The sequence below is a fragment of the Dendrobates tinctorius genome, unplaced genomic scaffold (assembly GCF_039654945.1).
Source record: "Dendrobates tinctorius isolate UK_male_01 unplaced genomic scaffold, ASM3965494v1 ptg000162l, whole genome shotgun sequence".
In the NCBI taxonomy this organism is placed as follows: Eukaryota; Metazoa; Chordata; class Amphibia; order Anura; family Dendrobatidae; genus Dendrobates; species Dendrobates tinctorius.
This window is the reverse complement of record NW_027361829.1, coordinates 36,990,338-37,007,141: the sequence shown is the minus strand read 5'-3', so window position 1 is coordinate 37,007,141 and position 16,804 is coordinate 36,990,338.

The following is a 16,804-nucleotide window of genomic DNA, read 5'->3' as shown; positions in this document are numbered from 1 at the left end:
CCGGCTCCACAACATTTACCCAATGGGCAGTGAGGGAAAGATATCGTCCCTGTCCACGGTTACTGGTCCACGCATCGGTGGTCAGGTGGACCTTGCTACTGATGGCGTTTAGTAGCGCATGTTTAATTTTTCCCTCCACATGCTTTTGCAGGGCAGGGACGGCTTGCCTGCTGAAATAAAAGCGGCTGGGCACGTTGTATTGTGGGACAGCCAATGCCATGAAGTTACGGAAAGTGTCAGTCTCCACCAGCCTTATTGAGAGCATTTCAAGGGACAGTAGTTTTGCAATGCTAGCATTCAGAGCCTGTGCTCGGGGGTGGTTTGCCGAGTATGGGTGCCTTTTCTCCCATGCCTGTGCTACCGATGGCTGTAGACTGGCCCGGGAGTGTGAGGTTGAATGGGAACGTGGTGCTGTGAGTGGAATGACACTGGTCTGCACATGTTTCCACATATTTGTGGTATTGAGGTTTCTGACACTTTTCACTCTTTTCACTTTCTGATTACACAGCTTGCATTTGACAAAGCAAATGTCATCTGCAACTGTGTCAAAAAAGGACCAGGCACTGCAAGTCTTGGGAGAGCCCGTTTTGGGTTTTGGAAGAGGCATGCTACTAATGGGTGCCAAAGTGGATGCTACAGGCAACCGAGTCTGCCCCCTCCCTCTCCCTCCATTTTTGTCCATTCGGGGAATCTCTTCCTCACAGCAGCTCCCACCACCTTCCTGTACCTCACGCCATGATGGGTCAAGGACCTCATCATCTACACTACCCTCTTCAAACGCGCCAGAAAGTGGCACCTGAGTCTCATCATCAGATGCATACTGAGGTGTGCTGACCATAGGCACTGGCCCACCCGCCTCTTCAGATTCAGAGAGGCAAAGCTGTTGCGCATCACTGCATACTACCTCGTCTTCAAATTCTCGAATGCTGCTTGGCTGGCCCCCTCTTTCCAAGCAAACAGATTCAGAGAACAGAAGTAGAGATGGCTCCTGTCCAGGGCTCTCTGACTGCCTGGGCAATTTGGCAGGTGGTGAAGAGACAGATGGGTGCTCTGGACCTGAGAGGATCTGGAACTAATTGAAGTCAATGTGTTAGCTGCCATCCATCCAACAATGGCTTCAATTTGTTCATCCCGCAGCAGTGGGGTACGGCGAGCTCCTACAAAGCTGCGCATAAAGGACTGTTCCCTGGGAAAACTGGGGGATGCTGAGTCACTGGTGCCCGCAGCAGGCACAGAATCCCCATGTCCGAAAAGTTTGATTTTGGCGCGCACGGCGCACCGTCAAAAGTGCGCAGCGCAGGTCAAAGCGCAACTAGCGCACGGCCTGCGCACGATCTGCGCACCCTATGCTAAAGATAGGGTGCGCCGATCGCAGGCGCCGCTGTGCGCTAGGAGGCGGCGCTACAAGCAAGGGGCGGGCACGCCGGGCAGAGAGCCGGCTCTGGGGCGGAGCTACCCCCGGCCGTGCGTGCGCTTAAAAAGCGTTAATGTGAAACCAGCCTTATTGTGGAAACTTCACGCTAGACCTCAAGCAGTTTGGATTGTGTGCATCTCCACTCTTCCTCCAGACTCTGGGACCTTGATTTCCAAATGAAATGCAAAATTTACTTTCCTTGTGGAGCATGTTAATAACTGCCTTCTGTACATCTGTCAAGTCAGCAGTCTTCCCCATGATTGTGGAACCTACTGAAGCAGACTAAGGGACCTTTTAAAATGCTTAGGAAGCCTTTGCAGGTGTTTTTGTTAATTATTCTAATTTAGTGAGATAATGACTTTTGGGTTTTCATTGTATGCCATAATCATCAACATTAACAGAAATAAACACTTGAAATAGATCACTGTGTGTATTGACTCTATATAATATATGAGTTCCACTTATTGCATTGAAGAACTGAAATAAATTAACTTTTTGATGATACTTTAATTTTGTGATTTTGTGAGAAGGACCTGTATATATATATATATATATATATATATATATATATATATATATATATATATATTAAAGGGAATCTGTCAGTAGGTTTTTGCAATGTAATTTGAACACAGCATGAGGTAGGGGTTAAAATACAGATTTCAGCAATGTGTCACATGTTAGGCTGTGTGCTGCTGTTTACTTACACTGAAGGTTTTATTACTAGGACATTATCATTGCTGTGACTGTATGGTACGTGAGCACTCGTCCAACACCGCCCCTTCATATGATAATCAGCTCACTGCCTATAGATTACGTACATACAGAGCCTGGTGTGGGCAAAGTTAGCATCCTCTTGTTTTATGTATTGAATAAAAATGATTTTTTAACATCTTTTGGCTTGTATTTTCTTTTGTTGGGTTGTTGTTAATATATGGTGCATATAGGCCTTATTGTATGGATTGTGGCAGGTGTTTAATGGTAGTAACTTCTAATCATTGGTTGGAATGTTTTTACACAGAACAGAAGGACTCTATGGCACAAGACAATTAGTCATCTAGTGATAATCTGCTGACAAAAACAATGTTTTAATGGAAACAACAAAACATTTTCTAGTAAGGGACACATAACTGGATTAAGGGTCCATATCCCTACATTATGCTGCTCTCATATTAAATGTCAAAAAGCCGCTGACAGATTCCCTTTAAGTTAATCTAGTTTTAACTACATTGTTGTACAGTGTATGTTTCAGAAGTGGTTGGCAGTAAGGCTGGAGTCACACACAAGCTCTAAAAAATCGATCCGTTTTTAACGGACCAGTATCGCAGAAATGTTTCATGAACAGTGATCCGTGATTGGAATGCAAGGATGCGATTGTCTCAAATCTAAGCACCCGTATGGCATCCGTATGATGAGATTTTCTTGCCGGCTTGCAAAATGGACATATAATGGAGCCCAAAGACAGGTTAAAACACAAACGAAAGAATAGATATAGACACATAGAATATATGTATATATATATTTACTAGCTGAAGAGCCAGATGCTGCCCGGGCACAGTAACTATCTACGGTTAGTTACAGCAAATTATAATGATTATATCTATATATATAAAACTGAGTGTATAGCCCTGCCCATTCCGCATAGCCACATTCACTATAATATCCCACATCATCTTGTCAGCCAGAGCCACTGGACTACTACCCCTAATATCCCACATCATCCTGTCAGCCAGAGCCACCGGACAACTACCACTAATATCCCACATCATCCCGTCAGCCAGAGCCACCGGACAACTACCACTAATATCCCACATCATCCCGTCAGCCAGAGCTACCGGACTACTACCCATAATATCCCATATCGTCCCATCAGCCAGAGCCACCGGATTACTACCACTAATATCCCACATCATCCCGTCAGCCAGAGCTACCGGACTACTACCACTAATATCCCACATCATCCCGTCAGCCAGCACCACTGGACTACTACCCATAATATCCCACATCATCCCATCAGCCAGAGCCACCGGACAACTACCACTAATATCCCACATCACCCATCAGCCAGAGCCACCGGACTACTACAACTAATATCCCACATCATCCCGTCAGCCAGCGCCACTGGACTACTACTCCTAATATCCCACATCATGCCATCATCCAGAGCCACTGGACTACTACCCCTAATATCCCACATCATTCCATCAGCCAGAGCCACCGGACTACTACCCCTAATATCCCACATCATCCCATCACAGCTGCCGGACTCCTCCCACTAATATCGCACATCACACCATCAGCCAGAGCCACTGGACTACTACCCATAATATCCCACATCATCCCATCAGCCAGAGCCACCGGACAACTACCACTAATATCCCACATCACCCATCAGCCAGAGCCACCGGACTACTACAACTAATATCCCACATCATCCCGTCAGCCAGCGCCACTGGACTACTACTCCTAATATCCCACATCATGCCATCATCCAGAGCCACCGGACTACTACCCCTAATATCCCACATCATCCCGTCAGCCAGAGCCACCCGACTACTACCCCTAATATCCCACATCATTCCATCAGCCAGAGCCACCGGACAACTACCACTATTATCACACATCATCCCGTCAGCCTGAAGTCAGAACCAGAGCGCTGAGTGGTACGGTCCTAACTTCCATACTGGGGATCCCTTTAAGAGAGGCCTGGCGTCAGAACCAGAGCGCTGAGTGGATTTGCCCTGACTTCCATACCAATGATCCCTTTAATAGAAGCCTGGGGTGAGAATAAGAATGCTGAGGGATTTACCCTAACTTTCATATCGGAGATCCCTTTAACAGAGGCCTGGGGTCAGTACAAAAGCGTAGAGTGGATTTTCCCTCACTTCCGTACCGAGGATCCCTTTAAGAGGGGACTTGGGTCAGAACCAGAACACTGAGTGGATTTGCCTTAACTTCCATACCGGGGATCCCTTTAAGAGAGCCTGGGATCAGAACCAGAGTGCTGAGTGGATTTGCCCTTACTTGCATACCAATGATCCCTTTAATAAAACCCTGGGGTCAGAATCAGAGCGCCGAGGGATTTGCCCTAACTTCCATACAGGAGATCCCTTTATGAGAGCCTGGGGTCAATACCAGAGCATTTGAAGGCAATTGCCCTGACTTCCAAACCGAGGATCCCTTTAAGAAAGGCCTGGGGTCAGAATTAAAGCACTGGATGGATTTTCCCTGACTTCCGTATCGGAGATCCCTTTAAGAAGGGCCTGGGGTCAGTATCAAAGCGCAGAGTGGATTTGCCCTAAATTCCATACCAATGATACCTTTAAGAGACCCTGGGGACAGAACCACAGAGCTGGGTGGAACTGTCCTAACTTCCATACCGGGGATCCCTTTAAGAGAGGCCTGGGATCAAAACCAAAGCGCTAGATGGATTTGCTCTGACTTCCATACCAATGATCCCTTTAAGAGGGAAGATGTGCCTACGGGATGGAGGATGTGTGATGGGGATATGAGCATGGGAGGGGGATTCATTTCTGTCATGTGCTCTCTTCTCCTTTCAGGGGGGCAGACAGTGGCTGGGAGTTTATGTTCCCAGGGATGCTAGATTTCTCCCACCATGTCAGTGTCTGCTGAGGTGTTGTCAAGTGGGAAAACTGTTGGTCATAGCAACCAATCACAGCTCAGCTTCTTTTAACCAGTTCTGGTGAAATGAGAGATGCTTAGTGATTGTTTGCCAGGAAAACTGTTGCTCATAGCAACCAATCACAGCTCAGCTTCTTTTGAACAGCTTTGGTGAAATGAAAGATGCTTCGTGATTGGTTGGTGATACACACACACACACACATTCATTTTTATATAGAGAGATATGCACATATTATTGAGACACACACACACATATATATATATATATATATATATGTATATATATACAGTTGTGGAAAAAAAGTATTGACACCCCTGCAATTCTGTCAGATAATACTCACTTTCTTCCTAAAAATAACTGCAAATACAAATTCTTTGGTATTATTATCTTCATTTAATTTGTCTTAAATGAAAAAACACAAAAAGAATTGTCCTAAAGCAAAATTGGATATAATTCCACACCAAACATAAAAAAGAGGGTGGACAAAAGTATTGGCACTGTTCGAAAAATCATGTGATGCTTCTCTAATTTGTGTAGTTAACAGCACCTGTAACTTACCTGTGGCACCTAACAGGTGTTGGCAATAACTAAATCACACTTGCAGCCAGTTGACATGGATTAAAGTTGACTCAACCTCTGTCCTGTGTCCTTGTGTGTACCACATTGAGCATGGAGAAAAGAAAGAAGACCAAAGAACTGTCTGAGGACTTCAGAAACCAAATTGTGAGGAAGCATGAGCAATCTCAAGGCTACAAGTTCATCTCCAAAGACCTGAATGTTCCTGTGTCTACCGTGCGCAGTGTCATCAAGAAGTTTAAAGCCCATGGTACTGTGGCTAACCTCCCTAGATGTGGACGGAAAAGAAAAATTGACAAGAGATTTCAGCGCAAGATTATGCGGATGTTGGATAAAGAACCTCGACTAACATCCAAACAAGTTCAAGCTGCCCTGCAGTCCGAGGGTACAACAGTGTCAACCCGTACTATCCATCGGCGTCTGAATGAAAAGGGACTGTATGGTAGGAGACCCAGGAAGACCCCACTTCTTAACCCGAGACATAAAAAAGCCAGGCTGGAGTTTGCCAAAACTTACCTGAAAAAGCCTAAAACGTTTTGGAAGAATGTTCTCTGGTCAGATGAGACAAAAGTAGAGCTTTTTTGGGCAAAGGCATCAACATAGAGTTTACAGGAGAAAAAAAGAGGCATTCAAAGAAAAGAACACGGTCCCTACAGTCAAACATGGCGGAGGTTGCTTTGCTGCCTCTGGCACTGGACTGCTTGACCGTGTGCATGGCATTATGAAGTCTGAAGACTACCAGCAAATTTTGCAGCATAATGTAGGGCCCAGTGTGAGAAAGCTGGGTCTCCCTCAGAGGTCATGGGTCTTCCAGCAGGACAATGACCCAAAGCACACTTCAAAAAGCACTAGAAAATGGTTTGAGAGAAAACACTGGAGACTTCTAAGGTGGCCAGCATTGAGTCTAGACCTGAATTCCATAGAACACCTGTGGAGAGATCTAAAAATGGCAGTTTGGAGAAGGCACCCTTCAAATATCAGGGACCTGGAGCAGTTTGCCAAAGAAGAATGGTCTAAAATTCCAGCAGAGCATTGTAAGAAACTCATTGATGGTTACCGGAAGCGGTTGGTCGCAGTTATTTTGGCTAAAGGTTGTGCAACCAAGTATTAGGCTGAGGGTGCCAATACTCTTGTCTGGCCCATTTTTGGAGTTTTGTGTGAAATGATCAATGTTTTGCTTTTTGCTTCATTCTCTTTTGTGTTTTTTCATTTAAGACAAATTAAATGAAGATAATAATACCAAAGAATTTGTGTTTTCAATCATTTTCAGTAAGAAACTGAGAATTATCTGACAAGATTGCAGGGGTGTCAATACTTTTGGCCACAACTGTATATTTATATTTCATAGAGTTCTACATAGCAGAATAGCTGCTAAATCAATTGTTGGCTTTTGTAAAATCATTACAAAACTATTTCATTTCAATTAGTTTTCTATATGTCTTTGACCAATAATTAGATTAGGGTATGTGTGTAAAATTTGGGACTTGTAGGTGTTAAATTAAGGGGTTAATTCATTGAAAAAAATTGCATGGGCTCCCACGGTAATTTCTCCGTCAGAGAGGGAAAGCCAGTGAGTGTCCCTAGAGAGGGACCATTGTTTTTGGACCCACCTGGCTTAAAAAAATCTGCCCCCAGCCACCCCAGAAAAGGCACATCTGTAAGATGCGCCTTTTCTGGCACTTAGCCTCTCTATTCCCTTTGCCTTTAGTGGTGGCTAATGGGTTAATAATAATGGGTTAATGTCACCGGTCAGCCGGGGGCTGTGCGCAGCCTCAGTGACATCAGCGGTAGTCAATGAGGCTGTGCGGAGTCCCTGGCTGACCTGAGGTGAACTGATGAGCATGGGAAAAATTTCAGAAACTTTCCCACGCTTATTAGTTCATCTTCGATCAGCTGGGGAGGCTGCGCAGAAATGAATTAATTCATTCAGCAGTGGTTTACAGTGGGGTTGGTCACATTAGCACCGGTACCCGTTGTAAACTAGTTAACCCCTTGTGATGGATTGCAGCGGGGTACCTGATTGAACGGTGGAGAGGTATGAATATTGTTGTTTTTTATTTTTTTTACAGAACAAGGGCTTTTGTTGGATTGGCAGAATAATAAATTTGGTAAAAAATCTTTGTGTATTTATTTCATTAAAATAATTTTTAATTAATTTGTGTGTCTTTTTTTACTCTTTACTACTATAGAATTAATAATGGATAGGTGTCTTATTGACACCTCTCCATTATTAACTAGGCTTAATGTCACCTTTCAATAACAAGGTGACATTAACCCGTCATTATTAACTCATTAGCCACTGCTAAAGGCAATAGAAATAGAGAGGCTAAGTGCCTTTTTTGAGTGGCTGGGGGCAGATTTTTTTAGCCAGGGGGGGCAAAAACAATGGTCCCTCTCTAAGCTATTAAAATCTGCCCTCACTCACTGGCTTTCCCTCTCTGACGGAGAAATTACCGCGGGAGTCCACGCAATTTTTTTCATTGAATTAACCCCTTAATTTAACACCTATAAGTCCCAAATTTTACACACATACCCTAATCTAATTATTGGTCAAAGACATATAAAAAACTAAATAAAATGAAATGGTTTACTGTATGTAAACCATGTGTCATTTCATGTCGGGTTTTGTATTGATTTTACAGAAGCCGGCAATTGATTTAGCGGCTATTCTGCTATGTAGAACTCTACGAAATATAAATATACTGTATATACTGTATATGCCTCAATGACATATGTGTGTATATATATATAATATATATGTATTCTATGTGTCTGTATCTGTTCTTTCTATTCTTTATTAAACATGTCAGTGTGATTTTACTGTTTCGCAAAATGAATTGCAGGCTTTTGTTAAAGGACACCGCTGCGTATTTTTTGCAAGTCACACTTGTGGTCCGTGTGTAATCCGATTTTTTCTCGCACCCATAGACTTGCATTGGCGAGTCAGGGCTGATAATCGGTGACAATCGCAGCATGCTGCGATATTCTCAGCCAGATTAAAACAGACAAGAAAAAAATTTGATAATGGGAGCTGCCCCATAGATTAACATTGGGACAAGTGCAATGCTATTTTTAATCGCATTGCACTCGTCCGTTATTCTCGCTAGTGTGACTCCAGCCTTACACTGAAAAATGTCCTCTCCCACAAAATTGCTATAGTCACTTGATATGGACATAATAAAAGTATAAATACTATATTCCGAAAACACCTGAATTGACAAATCTATTTTAGATAAAAAAATGTATCATTACATTAACATAGAAAATGTTACTGGTAGTGTTAAAATGTATTTCCAAATAGGGAAAAAGAACATTATAAACTTAGTTTTTTGAGTCTATTGCTCAAGAAAGCTGTAAATTGCTGTTACATGAACAAAATATGAGAGCGTACAATCGCACTACCACCACCTTGTGACTAAATCATGGAACTGCAATGAAATCAAAATAAGAGACTTGTTAATAATAATCATGAAGAAAATTATTACAATGGATATTCATTTTTTTGTTTCACAGTTAACTCTTTCATGACATCTGCCTTACATGTGTGGAACTATGGGAGGAGTGTTCCTAAAACCATTGCACATGTAAGGTGTGACGATTGCGTGGGCTCACTCAGATCGCCAGTGTGATCAAAAGTGGGTGTTAGTGCTACAAGAGAGCTGACATCCTGCAGCAGTGACAGCAGCATGCGGGTGTTTAACCCCTCTGATGCTGCTGTCACTAGTGACAGTGACATCGATCTCATATCTCTGCTCCGATCGACATAATGTGAATGAGATTGCAGTGTGGCGATGGTCTCCATGGTATACAATCTATGAAAAAGAAGTATGCTACCAAGTCAGTATCACCAAATGTAATAAAAATATTTCATTTAACTAAAAGCCAAAGTGACATAAAATTGAAAACATTTAAAAAGCACAATGGCTAAAATTGATACACTCTGTGTGTTCATGTGAGAAACTGCACCTCTCCTCCATTGTCTCACACATCTTCTAGGTAAATGCTGAAGACCACTATACTTGGCTAAAACAGAGAAATCTGATGAAAATAAATGATTCATCTAAATAAATTAGGTTCTTCTAAGTATCCTGTTAAATTGATGTAACTTAAAAAAATCTCCATTAATAAATGTGAACCAAGGACATAAATAAATAAGGATGGAGGAGTGAGTTCCCACATGTATCACCACTAGTGTTGAGCATTCCGATACCGCAAGTATCGGGTATCGGCCGATATTCGCGGTATCGGAATTCCGATACTGAGTTCCGATACTTTTAGGATATCGAATACCGGAATCGGAAGTTCCCATAATGCTATGAGTCAGTTTGATTTGATTCAGCCAACGACAATCCTCTGAAGTGTGGGCACATCCTATTAGGCATGTAGGCATGTTAACTACTGGCATGGCTGTGATTGGCTGCTGAAATGATGTCATGATGCACTATAAAAGCTGCTGCCACCGCCATTTCGGGTTCACTCTGCTGTGAATTCAGTTAGGGACAGGCTGCTGTTCAAGACTGTGAGGGACAGTTAGAGATAGCGATTCTACAAAACATATTGTGCTTTACCCAGGCTACATTCTCAATAAGTGCGTGTAGGATCAAGGCAATAAACTCATAAGCATTAGATGTTAGAAGATACTGAGTATTGATGGATCAGACTACAAAAAGACAAAACAAAACATAAGTTTTAAATCTGAAAATGCAAAGTCATATCCAAAAAAAAAGTGTGAAGTGTCCGGGTTAGACTCTAGTGACTAAGAGCATGGTCGGTATTGCATTCTAATAGTTAATTAAAAGCACCTACCATATAACTATGCAGACATAACTAAAAACAGAAACAAACACACTGGGGGAACCATAAAGTGCTATAAATGTAACTTGCACATACCCCCACTGTGACTATTACCTCTGAATAGGAGTACAGTAGGAAACGCCCGGTGGTTCACTAATGTGAACAGACAGTCTACATTGGTTGGTTGCAAACACTATATAGGAGTAGATAGAGGAGCCTTTTTGCTGGCTTGTGCCCTGCAGGCGCAGCCAGATTAGTATTGCCCTATTTTTTGAAGCCTCATCTTTTGCTTTGTAGGTTACCTTCCTGCATTGTAATAGCTCCAAAAAGTTTGTGATACTATCGCTTTCAAATCTTTTGTCACATCCTTTTTGTTTTTTAGAAAAAAAAATAAAGTTCACCAAACACTCCACTTGACAGTTGTGTAGGCCATATTAGCTCATATTAAAGTGTAGTCCACACACTTTTTAAAATTAGTGTTTCTTATACCTGTTAGCAGCTGTTCATGAACAAGCACACTAAGCACCCCCTTTCTACTTTTCTGCCTATCTTTATCAGACTACCAAGATGAAGAAGGCAGGGAGTAAGGCACGTGGTTGTGGGCGTGGAGTTGCAGCAGGGAGAGGACGTGGGGATTCAGCAGGGAGAGGACGAGGGGATTCTGTGCCTGCTGCGGGCACCAGTGAGTCAGCATCCCCCAGTTTTACCAGGCAACAGTCCTTTATGTGCAGCTTTGTAGGACCTCGCCGTACCCCACTGCTGCGTGACGAACAAATTGAAGCCGTTGTCAGATGGATGGCAGCTAACGCATCGACTTCAATGACTTCCACGTCCTCTCAGGGCCAGAGCACTGAAGAGCAACCATCTGTCTCTTCACCACCTGCCAAATTGCCCAGGCAGTCAGAGAGGCCTGTACAGGAGCCATCACAGTCTCTACTTCTGTTCTCTGAATCTGTTGGCTTGGAAAGAGGGGGCCAGCCAAGCAGCATTCAAGAATGTGAAGAAGAAGGAGTATGCAGTGATGCGTAACTGCTTTGTCCTTCTGAATCTGAAGAGGCGGGTGGGCCAGTGCCTATGGTCAGCACACCTCAGTATGCATCAGATGATGAGACTCAGGTGCCACTTTCTGGTGCGTACGGTGCTGGCGAGACTACCCAGGAGAAGCAGGTGTTTGAAGAGGGGAGTGTAGATGAGGTCCTTGACCCATCATGGCGTGAGGAACAGGAAGGTGGTGGGAGCAGCTCTGAGGAAGAGATTCCCCGAACAGCCAAAACAGGAGGGAGAGGGAGGGGGAAGACATGGTTGCCTGTAGCCTCCACTTCTGCACCCATTAGGAGCATTCCTCTTCCAAAAGCCAAAACGGGCACTCCCAAGACTTGCAGTGCGTGGTCCTGTTTTGACACAGTTGCAGATGACATTTGCTTTGTCAAATGCAAGCTGTGTCATCAGAAAGTCAAAAGAGGGAAAAGTGTCAGCAACCTCAATACCACAAATATGTGGAAACATGTGCGGACCAAGCACGTGGTGGAGTTACAACGACACACTGAAGACGTAGGCCAACCTACAGCACCACCTACCACCTCTTCAGCTTATGTTGTAGCCTCTTCCTCCAGCTCACACACAGCTGGTTCGGCTTCCTCACAGTATCGCCATGGAAGAACCTCTGGCACTGTTGTCCAGAGACCCAGTGACATTCCACCCACAGCACCATGTTCCCATTCATCCTCACATTCCAAGGCCACTGTACAGCCATCGGTAGCACAGGCATGCGAGAAAAAGTGGCCATACTCGGCAAACCAACCCCGAGCACAGGCTCTGAATGCTAGCATTGCAAAGTTACTGGCCCTTGAAATGCTCTCATTCAGGCTGATGGAGACTGACACCTTCAGGAACTTCATGGCTTTGGCAGTCCCACAATACACCGTGCCCAGCCGCTTTTATTTCAGCAGGCAAGCCATCCCTGCCCTGCAAAAGCATGTGGAGGCAAAAATTAAACATGCGCTACTAAACGCCGTCAGTAGCAAGGTCCACATGACCACCGATGCGTGGACCAGTACCCATGGACAGCGATGATACCTTTCCCTCACTGCCCATTGGGTCAATGTTGTGGAGCCGGGTACAGATCTTGAGAGTGGCGCTGTACGTGTTCTGCCAACTCTAAGGATTGCAGGAATCCAGTCTGTACACATTGACTCCTCCTCATACTCTAGTTCCTCAGAATCAGCGCTGCAGGAGCCTGTTATGACCGATATGAGCACAGCCGTGGCCAAACGTCAACAGGCCATACTGAAATTAATTTAATTGGGGAATTGAAGCCACACAGCTGAAGAGCTCTGGAATGCCATCAAGCAGGAGAGCGACGTGTGGTTTGTGCCAGCGAATCTCCAGCCAGGCTTGGTAGTGTGTGACAATGGCCGAAATCTGGTGGCAGCTCTGGGCCTAGGCAAACTCACTCACATCCCATGTCTGGCACATGTGCTCAACTTGGTTGTGCAGAGCTTTCTGAGGGACTATCCGGATCTTGATGCACTGCTGCACAAGGTCCGCATAGAGTGCGCTCACTTGTGGCGTTCCAGCACAGCAAGATCGCGCATTGCAGCTCTGCAGCACCGATTATGCCTTCCGGAACATCGCATCATATGTGACTTACCCACGAGGTGGAATTCAACGTTACATATGTTGGAGCGGTTGTGTGAGCAGCAGGCAGCAGTAATGGAGTACCAGCTGCATCAGGCGCAAAGTCGCGCTGTGCGCCGGTCACACTTCAGCACCACTGAGTGGGCCCCTATGAAGGACATCTGCCACGTTTTGCGTGCCTTCGATGATTCCACGTGGATGGCGAGTGCAGATGATGCACTAGTCAGCATGACTGTCCCCCTTATCTGCCTGCTTCGAAAAACACTGCAAGCACTAAGGGAGGAGGTTTTGGAAGAGGTGGAGGATGAGCAGTCACAAATGCCATCTGCTTCTGGACAGTCTGCGCTACGTGGTTCCTCACAAAGGCCTAGGCAGGGGACACTTTGTGAGGAGGATGAGGAGGAGTCAATGGAGGAGGAAGACATCTCTCCAGAGGAGGGAGGTACACAATGCTCTAGTCAATATGTACAGAGAGGGTGGGGTGATGCAGAGGAGACAGAGATGACGCCTCAAGCAGGGGACAGCGTTTCTTTGGCAGTTGGGAGTCTGCAGCACATGGTTGATTTCATGCTGCAGTGCCTGAGAAACAACCGCCGCATCACCCACAGTCTTAACACGGCTCATTATTGGGTGTACACTCTCCTAGATCCTCGCTATCGGGACAACTTACAAAGCCTCATACCACCGTTGAACCGGGAGCGTAAAATGCGGGAGTACCAAGACACACTGGTGCATTCCATCATGTTCTCCATTCCATTCGAGGGCAGTGCTGCTAGTGCTTTACAAAGTAGCTCTGTGCGTCGAGGCAGTGGAGGAAGCTCTGCTCAAAGAGGGAGCAGAGGCAGCGCCTCAGCACAAGGCAAGACCAGTATGGCCCAAATGTGGCAAAGTTTTGTGTGCCTGCCACAAATGTCTACACCATCACAGATGGCTCCAGTCAGCAGGAGGCAACGTTTCCGTCAGATGGTGACAGACTACATGTCTTGCCCTATCAGTGTACTCCCAGACGGCTCTTCCCCCTTCAAGTTTTGGGTCTCTAAGCTGGATACATGGCCATAGCTTAGCCAGTATGCATTGGAGGTGCTGGCTAGCCCTGCTGCCAGTGTATTATCGGAGCGTGTCTTTAGTGCCGCAGGTGGTGTACTAACAGCCCGTTGCACGCGACTATCCTCCGATAACGTTGACCGGCTTACTTTTCTGAAAATGAACAAGGCCTGGATCTCACCAGAATTTGCCAGTCCTCTTCCAGAATAAATAATTGGTTGGCAACAGTATCCAGGTCTCCTGTTGTGTTCATGTTTCTACCACCTGAACTGTAATCCCTGGGCTTAAACACAGCCTGTTGTTGCTCAGAAGTGCCGTCCGCACAGAGAAAAACACTAGCTCCTGTGTTAGTGGGGTTCAGTAACGCCAGCTGCTCCCCTGCTTTTATGGACGGCAATATCTCCTGCTGCCTCCACTTTCAAAATACATCCTATTTCCAACTTGCTCCAAGCAGGCCTCAGCCTGCTCCATGATTGATCCTGGGCTCCAACATCGCCAGTTGTTGCTCGGAAGTGCCGTCCGCACAGAGAAAAACACTAGCTCCTGTGTTAGTGGGGTTCAGTAACGCCAGCTGCTCCACTGCTGTGTGGACGGCAATATCTCCTGCTGCCTCCACATTCAAAATACATCCTATTGTGTTCATGTTTCTACCACCTGAACTGTAATCCCTGGGCTTAAACACAGCCAGGTGTTGCTCAGAAGTGCCGTCCGCACAGAGAAAAACACTAGCTCCTGTGTTATTGGAGTTCAGTATTGCCAGCTGCTCCCCTGCTGTGTGGACGGCAATATCTCCTGCTGCCTCCACATTCAAAATACATCCTATTTCCAACTTGCTCCAAGTAGGCCTCAGCCTGCTCCATGATTGATCCTGGGCTCCAACATCGCCAGTTGTTGCTCGGAAGTGCCATCCGCACAGAGAAAAACACTAGCTCCTGTGTTAGTGGGGTTCAGTTGTTGATTCCTATGGATTCTGTCACACTATGGTGTGGCCCGTCTTAATTGTCTGTGGCCAAATTGGATCTTTGGTAGAGATTTTACGTGCACGGAGAAAAGAATACACAAGACAAGGTGTATCATGTCAATATGATTCTTCTCTGTCTTTAATTCAGAGTGCGCAGCTTTTATAACAGAAATTATGCTATCTCATTGTGTTACATCAACAGTGCATTTCCAAGGTACTGTTTACTGTTCCCATATCGGTTCACAATCACTATGTACATCTCTAAGTTACCGTTTACTGTTCCCATTTGTTACACAATCACCGTGTACATAAGTATTGTTCTTTAGCCCGATCCACCCTAGTCCACCCAGTATTGCGGTTTTACATGAAGCCTAGGTGGGTCATACACAGAAATAATTCAGCAGAGAATCAGAAGTATCTTAAAGCAACATGATCCTAATATTCAGCAAAGCGTCTATATAGTGGTACAGTTTTGATTCTTGTATATATTCATATGCCATATATTCTCCCCTTAACAGTCCCTCCTTTGGAGATATGCAAAATCAAAATCCTAATCTCATCGAACCTATCGATCTGTCCTCCCGGCCTACCTATCTCAACAATGCTGGAACCTAGCTAACTAATCTTCACCGTATATACGAGACGACCCATCTCTAGTAGATGGACCCCCTCCTAACGGACTTTGCACAGGAGGAAGTCAGATCCTGGACTTTCCCTCGTTGGTTTGCTTCAAGCAGGCATATTCCGGAGGTGGTGCTTGCATGTTTTCATTGGGACATCTTTCATACAGGGGATCTTCGAAATCGGCATGCATGGTCATCACTGTGGTTTCCATAGTTTTCATCATCATTTTCTTAAGGCATGGAACTATGCAGCATAGAATTAAGGAAAATATGATCAAAGGACATAAAATAACTTTTGCAAACTTAATAGGTCAATAATTGCCTTTATGACATCCCCAGTATATTTTATAAACCGTTGTTGATTATTGTATAAATAGTTTATCCGCTTTGCATTCTTATTTACAGGGATGGTGGGTTTAAACACAACTATTGTCTCGTTCTCGACTTTGAATTTGTCAGGTGCTCCCTGTGTGCCCCCACTGGTATCTATGCTTCTTAGCCAAAATTTACCTTTTGTGTCACCATTTTCCCTCCCAAGTTTAGTACTTGAGCCTAGTACATATAACCCTTGCTCATACACTGAAGGGTTGTCAATAGTGAGGTACAGAACTATGCATCCCTCCTTGGGGCAGTGAGCGGCAGTGACAGGGAGTATTGAATCTGGAAGGCCACTCTGACCCTTAAAATGGGCTTTGGACAGGGTCATGCGACTTAATAGGCTTATTCCCCATTTGTCCCTTCGCTGTAGGGCCTGGGCTGGTTGATGTCTCTAGTCACTTTCACCAGTGTGCCACCCAACAAGAGACTAATCCTCCCAGTTTGAACCTTCCCCTATTTCAGCAGTAGTGACACAGATGAATTGTGTATTAAACCCGATATGAAACTGTGCCATGGGGCCTGGACATTCTTATTGTGAGACAGTAGTCAAATTGATATGTTACTCTTGGGGTGGAGACATTATACCAGAAAGTCAGTATGCCCTTCTCATGAGTGACTACCCCTTGGTGACTGACTACCCCTTGAGCTAGGAAAAGGATAAGTGCCAGATGGATGAAGAGTGGCAGCCGCTACTGGACTCTGGATCCGGCATCTCCTTGCAGTGGGAAGCGAGG